This window comes from Rutidosis leptorrhynchoides, chromosome 6 (genome assembly GCF_046630445.1).
Source record: "Rutidosis leptorrhynchoides isolate AG116_Rl617_1_P2 chromosome 6, CSIRO_AGI_Rlap_v1, whole genome shotgun sequence".
Taxonomy (NCBI): domain Eukaryota; kingdom Viridiplantae; phylum Streptophyta; class Magnoliopsida; order Asterales; family Asteraceae; genus Rutidosis; species Rutidosis leptorrhynchoides.
Genome location: NC_092338.1, coordinates 47,967,338 through 47,979,083, shown reverse-complemented (window position 1 = coordinate 47,979,083; position 11,746 = coordinate 47,967,338). Strand labels below are relative to the sequence as shown.

Sequence of the window (11,746 nt, the reverse complement as noted above, 5' to 3'; positions counted from 1 at the left end):
TATTTGATGAATCTCTCTTATTCGTCTTATTGTTCGGAGTAAGTTTCTTGTTTTACGAAAACCTCGAATTTCAAAAAAGCGTTGTAGCTTTTATTTTACTGTTTCAAGTCCATCACCAACATCTGGCGAATGCTCCATACTAGTTCAGTGTGAAATTACGGTTTGAATTAGAAATCTATATTAGAATATTATAGTCATTTTAATGATTCAATATCTCAAAGTATATATCTAATCTATGTATAGCAATACAAAACTAACAAATGGTTCAAAATAGTTCTATAAACAATTATTGTAAACTAAGTAGTTCTATCGATTATATTAAAAATGAATCAGAAACAATGAACTATAAAATTGACTTATGGGCAAACCTATATAGACTTGTACTTAACTAACATGTACGTATACACGTGATCTATAAACAATGAATTTCAAAGAGAGAGCATATAAAAGTGGAAATTTCATAAAGAAGAACCTCATATATAGATTTTCTTCAAGAAATGTACTTATAGATGGTTTCTAGGTCAGTTTATGCAAATGAACAAACATTATTCAAACCTCATCGAACGCAAAGAACGAAGACATGAGAAATACAATAAAAGCACCAAGACGACACAAACCGAATACGATAACATAGAAATATAATCCATCATTTATTCTTGAATTCCTTTTTTTTTTCCTCTTCCATGGCATGACTACCAATGAGACCCCTGTATCAATCAATAATCTGAATAAGACAAAATATGAATCAAAAGCAAAAGGAAGATGCAAGACATAAAACTACATGAAGCATTACATGTGTACATCAGAATACAAGCTAGCTAGCTAATTAAGGTAAGGTAGGTAGCTAACACCAACTTGGTTGTATCCAAGCATGGCAGTTGAGATAAGATTTGGCTCCCAAGAAACCCCGGAATTTTTTTTTCATGATTTTCCCATCAGATGACGCGTGATACGTGTGTGTTTCGAATGAGTACCACACTAGCTGCGGGAAGTAGATCTTGTTCTCCATTTCAGGCGTTTTGGCATCAACGCAAACAGATGTCGTACCACCAATAAAGATCGTGTGCTTCCCTATACCATCTATTTTCTCCCATTTATCCTCAATATCATCGTTTCGCTTCTTGAATACCTTAACTTGTCCACACTCATCACCCACAATGACAAGTAAAAGATGTTCATCGTCACAATTCATCAGGAAATACTGGGAATCGCGACTTCTACTTATCATCAGTGGTGGTGCTTTGGCTAAAACAGTTTTTTTTTCAATCCTTTCTTCACCACCAAATTTTTAAATACAATAACTTGTCCACCTTCACCCAATGCGTAAAGATCTTGTCCAATAAATGTTAAAGTATATAAAATATTATCATCATCACCCAGAGGGACGCAACGCCAGGTTGATGATGGTTTCCGAGCTCCTCCTCCTACACCTACACCTACACCTACAGGGTAGTAGATGAAACACGACTGTTCTGATGAAAATCCAGCGACTATGCAATTATTATTAGTAGGTGATGCTGAGAAACATAAGCAATCTATGTCACGGAAATTTGGAAGCTTGCGAACATCACTTGTGAAGGAGTTAAAAAACACCGGGCATTTAAATTCTCTGCTCTCAAACAACAACCAACCATACCTCGAACAATACATTTGGTCGTCCACAATCGATGATAGCACCTGTGAATTCTTCTTAAGAAAGTAGTTATCCCCCGACAGCGGATCTGTAAAACTGATAATACCACCTTCTCGATGTTTATTTGCAACCATCAGCCATGGTGAGGTTAACGAATAATTATGTAATCTGGTACGTGATGACTCGTTGCTCCACCGTATCGGAGGTGCTGCTAGACAACAGAATTTGCACGTAGCACGCAGGTTCAAGTACTCCACTGATCATGCATATTTTAACCGTGGGGTTAAATATGCCTGCTCAATACGTAAAGAGGGGTTTAAGGATCTTAGAACGTGGCTCTCCGGTCCGGCTACCGTGAATAACCCTGGCCGACATGATGATGTCGGCAGGGTGGCCAAGTGATTAAGTCCACCTCTGATAACGGTCGTCGATCAAGAGGCCCCAAATAAGGTCGTAGGTACTAGCTTACAAAAGACTAACCTGTTAACCTTGAAAAGATGCTGTTTTACGTAATGTGTATCGTATGCGATGGTTACGTAATGTGCTGTGTGTGGTAAACGATGATTAGGGTTTGTATTTATAGGCCAACCCTAATTCTAGAGCCGTCCCAGATCACGTTAATCTCATCCATAACTGACTCCCCCGAATCACGGATATAATTATGGAAAAGATATTTACTTGACAGCTAAGCAACCGCCGTACCGGGAACAAAGGAATCAGATACAATCCGCATACCGCATAGCGCACACAAGCACACGCATACGCACACTATTAAGCGCCCACATGCATATGAGGTGCGCATGCGGGTTGCGGTATCATTATGTCCCCCCAGTTTGATGTTATATGACGCAAGACACATGACATCAAACTATTAAGCGGAAAAAACAAGAAAACGGCTAGCATTTAATATTCCGCGTGCGCCTCGATGCCATTAAATGCCTGTCACAATCGCAGAAACCCATTCGGCGGACATGACATAAAGTGGCAGTGTGTCAGGCGCGTGCCAACCACGCGCGTACATGTAATCATACCCAACTGGCATCCACGCGCATCAATAAAGTGCTGGCCGTCGATTGCGTAACACGTGTACAGCCACGATCACACTACTCCCAATCGTCCCTATAAATACCCCATTTTGCAGCTCATTTCCACTTTCCTACTTCAAGCTTCCTCGTTACGCTGCCAATTTGAAATCCGATCAAAAATCAAACATTCCGGCCACCATTTAAAGGTTAGTATTCATCCGATTACTCCTAGAAAATGACTAAAGCTAACGAGACGTATGTAGATAGCGTAGAGTCTGTTATAGAGCAGAAGCACATAGATTACTTAGTGAAACAGTATCCATCCTTAGCTAAGTACAATCCGGTGCCACCCCTACCCCATCAGCGTGCTCACGAGCCCCCGGAGAAGAAAGTGGCCATTTATGAACATGCGTTCAAGCATGGTAACTTTAGGGTTCCCCCATCTGACTTCCTCTTAGGCGTATTAGATCACTTCAGAGTGGGATTAGGGCAACTACACCCGTACGCCATAGGCAAAATAGTTCTGTTTGAAATGTGGTGCGCCGCAATCGACAGGGTACCGTTGGTTAAAGTTTTCTGTCATCTATACCGCCTAGCCAATCACCACAAATCCTGGTTCACCTTCTTCGCCCGACAAAATTTCACCAAAACCCCAAAGTCGAATGCGGGTAACTGGAAAGAAACTTTCTTTTTCGTTGACCAAACTGTAGTTGGTACCGCTTTTCCGCAAACGCTTATATGGTGCGAGAAGGTGGAAAAGGATGTGAACAAAACCCCGGTCCTTGATGACGAGGAAACAAAGCTGTTAGCGGAGTGCGCTAACGCACAGCTGGTGCACCGGTCATACGGGAACGTGATGTTGCGGCTAGGGAAGATATCCGCACACTGGCCATGGGAGGATGTGCGTCCAGCCATAGTCGGACCGGATGGAAAGGGTAGGAATAGTATAATCACGTACTAACAGTTTGCTATTTATGTGTTCTAACGCATGCGTGCATGTTTGCAGAGATGAAGATGAAGAGAGTACTGACTGCGGAGGAGATTGCGGGCATTGCCTTCCGCAAACAGAATGTGAACCAGCCGTTAGAGCAGGAGAAGACTGGCGAGAATGCACCTGCCACCTCCGGCAATAAACGCAAGGCCGCCGAAGCCTCCTAATCCCAACAGAAGAAGAAGAAACTCACTCCCAAACAGAGGGAGGACAAGCGGAACGATAACTTCGTTCCCATCGAACCCCGTTCTGCGGATCTACCTCCCCCATCATCTGGTAAGAGTTCTGCTTGCGCGCATACCGCACATTTAAGTTTGCACTTATCTAACCACTTATTAATACGCAGGGCATGCGGAAGAAACTCATCACACCCCACCGCGGGTCAATCCGGACCTCGAAGCTACTGCCGAGTCAAAGGATAAGACGATACACCTGGACTCCGAGTCCACACCAACCCCGCCACACGGCAACTTCCGATTGGCAAACCTGGCGCAGCTCACCCAGTTATCGGCGGAAAACGCCGCAGAGCAGTCCGCCTTCCTCCAACAAATCTTCCCGGCTGAGTTCCGCAACCAACTAGCCGCGCTGCCTTTTAATCAGGCGCTCAACGCCTTCGTCCAAAACGGCCTTGTCTTTTTTGGCATGGTTGCAGATCAAGCCCGCCGTTCGGCTAACTTGTATCAAGTGGCCTTGCGGAAAGAAACAGAGCTAGGGCTGCTGCAAGCGGGGGTTGATCAGGTGAAGAAAGACAGGGACGCCGCGGAAGAAGCGCGCAAGGCGGTTGAGTTAACCGCGGCGGAAACCAAAACTGCACTGATTGAAGAGAGGAAGAAAAACCGCGAGCTGGTTGGTGCGGTTGACCAGTCCAAAGGCGAGGCGGAGCGTCTGCGGGTGGAGCTGGAAAGGGTGACGAGGGAAAGGGATGACGCGGTAACCAACCGCGAGCTAGCAGAGGCGGATCTGGCGAAGCTGCGCACTGCACTCCCCACCATTGCGCAAAAGGTGATGGACTCAGAACCTGTGTCCGACAAGTTCAATGCCTACGTTGATGCGGTCAGGGACCATGAAATCAACAAGGCTGTGCAGGAGGTAATCCAAGCTTGCGGTCTAACACCGCCGTTCCCCGACATCGTTCAAAAGAAGCTAAAAGAGGGAACGGCTGCAGCGTTAATGGAGGCGGAAGAAGCCATTAAGTCCATCCCTATCCCCCTAATCAACGCATTTGCTGCGGACCCGAACATGTCAATCGATGGGTTTTTAAAGGAGGATTATTAGTGTGCTGGATTGCGCCGTAAGTCCTATGCTTAGGCAGGCATTTGTATTTTTGCAGCTCTAAGTCTCGTGTTGGGCAGGCGTTACAAACAGTTACCTCATGTAAATTTGATGTATATACATTCCTGATATGCATGCGTGGTGTGTTTATTTGTTTATATATCGCGAATCAAAACAAAAGGTGAACCGCATGCCCATGCGCATAGTTAACCAAAACTGGGTATTACTGCGTAGAATAAACCAATAACAATTACCCTTTAATAATTTAGACTCGAAAGCTACTGCGTTATCGCTTTGTCATGTACTAGAGGTGCACTATAGCTGTATGGTAAGCAACGCAACTAAAAACAAGCCAATGTTTTTATGCTTCGAGTTCCTCAAGCAAACCAATGCGAGAGTAATTACGCACAAGCAAACCAATGCTTGTAATTTTTTAAGTCGACTTTGCAGCCATCTAGTCTGCGTGGCGCTTGGCTAGGGGAAAACCAATTCCCGTTGCCTGCCGTTAGCGTCTAGCCTTGTAACCAAACAGGCTTCTGCCGCACGGGGGCTAGAGGACACCCCGTAAGTAGGCAGGAACCGCATACAAAAAAGATTGACAACAAAAGTATGCGCGAGTAAATATTTAATTAGCATTAATCACAATTACAACCGCGACACATCCAAACGGACGGAAAATACATAGAAAAAATAATGTGCTACAATAAACTGGAGTGATCAGGTCCACCTAGCTACATATAACATTTTTTCAATAACGTCGCATGCCAAGTGCGTTTCACAGGTTTTCCATCTAATGTCTCGAGATGGTACGCCCCGGTATTGTTTGCCTTCGCTACCCTGCATGGACCTTCCCAATGGGGGCCCAGTTTCCCAGTATCCTCCGCATGACTTGCGTCGTTCTGACGCCAAACCAAGTCACCGCACTTGTAAGAGCGCGAACGCACACGCTGATTATAATACTTTGCAATTTTTTGCTTGTTATTTGCTTCGTTGACAGCCGCAGAGAGTCTGCGTTCTTCCAGCAAATTAAGATTTTCCCGCAAAGCTTCAGAGTTATTTTGCTCATCAAAATTTTGTATGCGGAACGTTGGTACCCCAATTTCTGCGGGTACAACAGCTTCTGATCCATAGACCAAACTGAACGGGGTCTCACCAGTGCTTGCTTTGGGTGTTGTTCTATGCGCCCATAAAACCTTTGGTAGTTCATCCACCCAACCAACGCGACCATGACCCAACCTAGCTTTGATTCCAGCTACTATATCCCGGTTGGTGACTTCGCACTGGCCATTCGCCTGTGGATGCGCAACAGATGTAAAAGTTTGCTTAATATTAAGCTCCGCGCACCAGCTGCGAAAAGGGTCACCCGCGAACTGCGTACCGTTATCGCTAACAATTTCGTTTGGTATACCAAATCGACAGACGATGTCTTCCCATACAAAATTTCGCACCTTTTTTCCTGAGATTGCTGCCAGCGGTCTCGCTTCGACCCACTTTGTGAAATAGTCGATTGCAACAATCAAGAATTTGATGTTTCCTGCGTGTGCAGAATGTGCGTAAGGTACTGATGTGAGTAACATGTTTAGAAAATAAATGATAAAATTACCTCGGCCTTTTGGGAATGGTCCGACTATGTCGATTGCCCATTTGCAGAATGGCCACGGTGAGGAGACTGGTATCATTGGATGCGCAGGTGCTCTGCTAATAGGTGCATGTATTTGGCATGATTCACATTGCTTAACTATGCGCGCAGTATCCGCGTACATGGTGGGCCAATAATATCCTAGCCGCATTATTTTTGACACAATGGACCTGTGCCCCGAATGGAGTGCGCATGCACCCTCATGCACCTCGCGTACAACTTCCTCTGCCTCTTTCGGGCCAATGCACCTTAAGTGTGGTCCCAAATAATTTTTTCGATATAGGACGTCACCCTCAAGGGCATACAGCGGTGCCTTAACGCGGACTTTCTTTGCATCAGCGGAATCCGCAGGAGATGTGCCATCCCGCAGGAAAGCCACAATGGGCGTCATCCATGTTGAGCTTGATTCCTCAACTGGTGCCACTAAAGGCATCATAACAATGGATTTCGCATTGAGTTCTTCTATTAGAACTTTCTTTCCCATATGATCAAAAGCCAAGGCAGCCAGTTTGCTTAGCGCATCCGCCTTCTTATTTTGCCCACGCATTACGTGGGAGATTTGAAAAGCTTCAAACTGGTCAGCGAGGTTGTGAACAAGCGATAGATATTGCTGCATGGCTATGTCATGCGCTTCGAAATCTCCGCTGACTTGACTGCATACTAGCTTTGAATCCACATAAGCGTGCAAAATTTTAACGTTTAACTTATGCGCAATGCGCATACCTGCTAACAGAGCCTCATACTCTGCTTCGTTGTTTGTAACAGCAAAATTAAACCGCAGTGCGTATGTATGCTCTTCGCCATCCGGGCCTGTTAAAATTACACCCGCACCTGCACCAGATGCGCTGCACGCTCCATCGGTGTACAATTCCCATGGTGACATAGTTGGTGCAGGTGGATCCCGATGTTCTGCTGATGCCTCGACATCCGCAGGTAATTCTGCTAGGTAATCAGCAAGTATTTGACCCTTAACCGCACTGCGCGAAGAAAAATTTATTTCATGTTCACCTAATTCAACGGCCCACTTAGCCATTCGGCCAGAAATCTCAGGCTTGTATAACACCTGAAAGAAAAATTATTGCGTTAGGCAATGCGGTTACCCCGGTCATTGCCGCAAAGTAGGCGTTTACCAACCTGTTTGATTGGTTGATCAGTTAGGACCACGATTGGATGTGCTTGAAAATACCGGCGCAAACGCCGCGCCGTATGGACCAGCGCATATACAAGCTTTTCTATCGGTGAGTAGTTTACTTCGCTTGATGTCAGCGTCTTGCTTACGAAGTAGACCGGCATTTGCGTCTGAGAAAAACCTCAGTCGTTAAGTTTCTGCGATATAAATAAAGTATGTAAATTAACGTATTACCTTTCCGCGATCCGCGATGAGGACTGAGCTGACAGCTTCCTTCGATGCCGCGAGGTACAGCGTTAGCGTTTCCCCTGATACTGGCGCAGTAAGTGTTGGTAATTCTGCAAGCACCTTTTTCATCTCCTGAAAGGCTGATTCTGCCTCCTGAGTCCATACGAAGTCTTTTTTCTTCAAACAATTTTTCAAAGTACTGAAGAATGGTAACTGTCGCTCTGCGGCTTTCGACAGAAACCGTGTGATAGCCGCAAGCTTCCCCGTTAGACTCTGCACATCTTTCTTTGTCTTTGGAGATGGCAAATTATCAATGGCTTCAATCTTTTTGGGATTGGCCTTGATACCCCGCGCTGTCACCACATGACTTAAAAACTTGCCTTCCTCTTCCCCAAAACTACATTTAAGCGGGTTAAGCTTCATGTTGATCCTGCGCAGAGATGCAAACGTTTCCAGGATGTCCGTGAGCATGTCTTCTTCGGTGTTACTTTTAATTACCAAGTCGTCGACGTACGCTTCAAGATTTCTACCGATTTGGTGCTTGAATGCTGCGTCAATTACACGCTGATAGGTCGCGCCCGCATTCTTTAAACCGAAAGGCATCTTCGTGTAACAATAAATACCCTGCGGCGTATGAAAAGCAGTCTTGTCCTCATCTTCCGCAGCCATTAAGATTTGGTGATAACCCTTGTATGCGTCCAGAAAACACTTGTACCTAAATCCCGATAGTGATTCTACCTTCCAGTCTATCTCCGGGAGAGGGTAATTGTCCTTAGGACATGCCTTATTAATGTCCTTGAAATCAACGCACATTCGCCAGTTACCGTCAGCCTTTTTTACCAACACAGGATTTGCAACCCATGTCTGATAACGCACTTCCCGCAGAATGCTTGCTTTGACAAGGTTGTCCACCTCTGCGCACAACCAATCACTGCGGTCTAGAGCCATATGCCGCTTCTTTTGCCTAACGGGTGTCAATGATGGATTAACATTTAACTTATGTTCCGCAATATCACGCGGAACCCCAGTCATGTCTGACTCTCGCCACGCGAAAACATCTGCGTTTGCGGACAAAATTCCATGCAATTTGGCCTTTGTTTCGGCTGACAAGCCTGCGCCGATTTTAATTCGCTTATCCGGATGCAAGCGATTTGCTATGACTGCACAATTTGCCAGTTGTTCTCCCACGCTAGGAGTGCTTATAGGCGCAACTGAGCCACACAACTCGGTTGCTTGATGTGACGCAACTGTGGCAACGCCTCCTAGTGTGGGAAACTTAATCAAACCATGCACTACCGATGGGATAATGTTAAAACACCGTATGAAGTTTCTCCCTAGCAGTGCGTTATATCGTGAAGTTGAACGAACCACATAAAAATCGACCAATTCACGCCTGATCATCTGCGGGTTCCTGTCATCCGCAAGCTCTATCATTAACTCTATTCGTCCTAGCGGCCACGAGTTTTCTCCAGAAAACCCTGATAGCGTAATATCAGGCTGACGTAACTGCGCTTTGACTTCTGCCGGAAGGAAACGGTAACAATGCTCATACATAATATCGACACCGCTGCCAGTGTCAACATGCATGCGCTTAACCTGGATTCCGCAATCAGGGATGCGACACTTGATGATAATGGGCTCATTAATAGAATCAATTGACATTACAGGAGGGAAAGTGATTGGGAGAAGCTCCCAATCCTGGTGATCGTTGTACTTTCTCCGCTGGCTGATTTTCTCTACGTCAACCATGTTAATGGTTAAGTCGGCATTTTTCGCTTTGTCAACTTTATGCCACGCGAAAGTCTTAGACTTCGAAGCCTCTTCTGCGGTCTTTCCCTTTATCATTCCTGATGGGACCACCGCTAGGATACCTTCCACGAGAGTTGTTACCACGACTTTGATCGCGCGAACGATCATCATCGTCCTTTCTCTCGTTGCGTGAGCTAGCTGTTGGAATGTCATTATCTTCGCCACTCCGCATATAGTCGTGGCATTCATTAAGCGCCTCAGCATAAGTTGTTGGGACTGTATGGCGCAGACGCCTTACCAGTGTTGGATGACGTTCTGAGTTTATACCATGTATGAGTCCGGAAATCTGTTGCTCTGGTTTGAGATCTGGTATACGCAGGCACTCATTAGTGTACCTTGTGAGAAATTCGCCCAAAGATTCCTTGGGCTTCTGCACGATGTCATGGCATTCAATGTGAGTGCGCTTGCGTGGTCTCTGATTCTGATATTGCAGTAAAAACTTTGTCCACAGATCCATAAACCCGGCAATACTACCCGCCGGCAACTTATTAAACCACTCACGAGCAATACCCTGTAGTGTCATAGGAAATATCTGACACGCAACCGGATCCACCCAGCCTTGAGTGCGCATTGCGCCTTCGAAGCGCTGTAAAAAATCATCTGGATCGGTCAGGCCATTGTAAGTACCCAACGTGCTAGGTATCTTTGGTGCTGATGGAAACGGGTATGCGGATATATGCGGAGGAAACTTGTCAAAGGTAGTCGGTAGCTCGAAGGGTGGTTTAACAGGATCCCCTTTCAAATTTGCAAAGAAACGCTTCATCATGTCCTGAACAAAGTCAGGTTGTGAAAATAAGTGAACCATATCAGGAGGTGCGGCCTGCATGAATTGACTTGCAAGATTTGCCTGCCCTTGAACATTTTGCCGAGGTTGACCCTGCGTCTGCGGATATAACCAAGGCTGCTGCGTTGGAAAAGAGGGATAACTTGAAGACGCAGAGTACACAGGTGGCTGTAAAGGAAGCGAAACCTGTGGCGCAGATATCTGCGAAACTTGAGGATACACACTTAAAAGCCCAACTGTGTGCGCTGTGCTTTGCTGCTGCGCTGTTATCGGCGCCCAATGAGAGTTCGCATCTGGGATGACCCCAAATCCCCAACTATTAAGTAGCGCCTGCGCATCCGCAGGAGTTAAAAATTGTGAAACTGGGCGCGGTGGTTGCCAAGGTTGCAACGGTGTAAGTGACGAATTCTGCTGAATGCTCTGCGTATGCAGAGGTATTGAAACAGTGGTACTGTAAATAGGTACCTGGCCGCAGCAAACTACATGCGGCCCCGTTGTTCCACCGCCAGTGCCTGCAAAGATGACCCTTGGATCCACTGACGAAAAGTCCAGCCGCGTGGTTGTGACTGGTGAGTTTGCTCTTGGCGGTGTGACCCCGTCTGAATATATCGGCTTGTACCTCTGAAAGAGTTCGCCGGATATAGGTGGAGGGTATATCGTGTATCCCGCCTGAGTAGCGGCCCCCGTAGTCATAACCGGTGTATGTTGACTACCAGACGGTGCGTTCTGAACATCTGTTTGGGTATGTTCCGATGATTCCTCGGAAGTCATGATACTGTTAAAGAAAAAAAATTCAAAAATTTTATAAATAACGAGTCATACAATTCAAAACCTTAAAAGAAAAAGCAATTAAACAGTCTTGAATTAATTCGACTCTCAATGAAAGCACCACTTGATCATGCATATTTTAACCGTGGGGTTAAATATGCCTGCTCAATACGTAAAGAGGGGTTTAAGGATCTTAGAACGTGGCTATCCGGTCCGGCTACCGTGAATAACCCTGGCCGACATGATGATGTCGGCGGGGTGGCCAAGTGATTAAGTCCACCTCTGATAACGGTCGTCGATCAAGAGGCCCCAAATAAGGTCGTAGGTACTAGCTTACAAAAGACTAACCTGTTAACCTTGAAAAGATGCTGGATGATGCTGTTTTACGTAATGTGTATCGTATGCGATGGTTACGTAATGTGCTGTGTGTGGTAAACGATGATTAGGGTTTGTATTTATAGGCCAACC

General features: G+C 45.7%; 1 long non-coding RNA gene across 1 annotated transcript; it reads right to left on the bottom strand.

Moving 5' to 3' along the window:
* Nucleotides 1–626: 626 nt before the first annotated feature.
* On the bottom strand, nt 627–1,396 carry LOC139855964 (uncharacterized). The gene is made up of 2 exons (XR_011761621.1): nt 794–1,396; nt 627–707 (listed from the first exon to the last, which is right to left on the bottom strand). It is a non-coding gene; the product is annotated as an uncharacterized lncRNA (long non-coding RNA).
* Between the last annotated feature and the right edge of the window lie 10,350 nt (nt 1,397–11,746).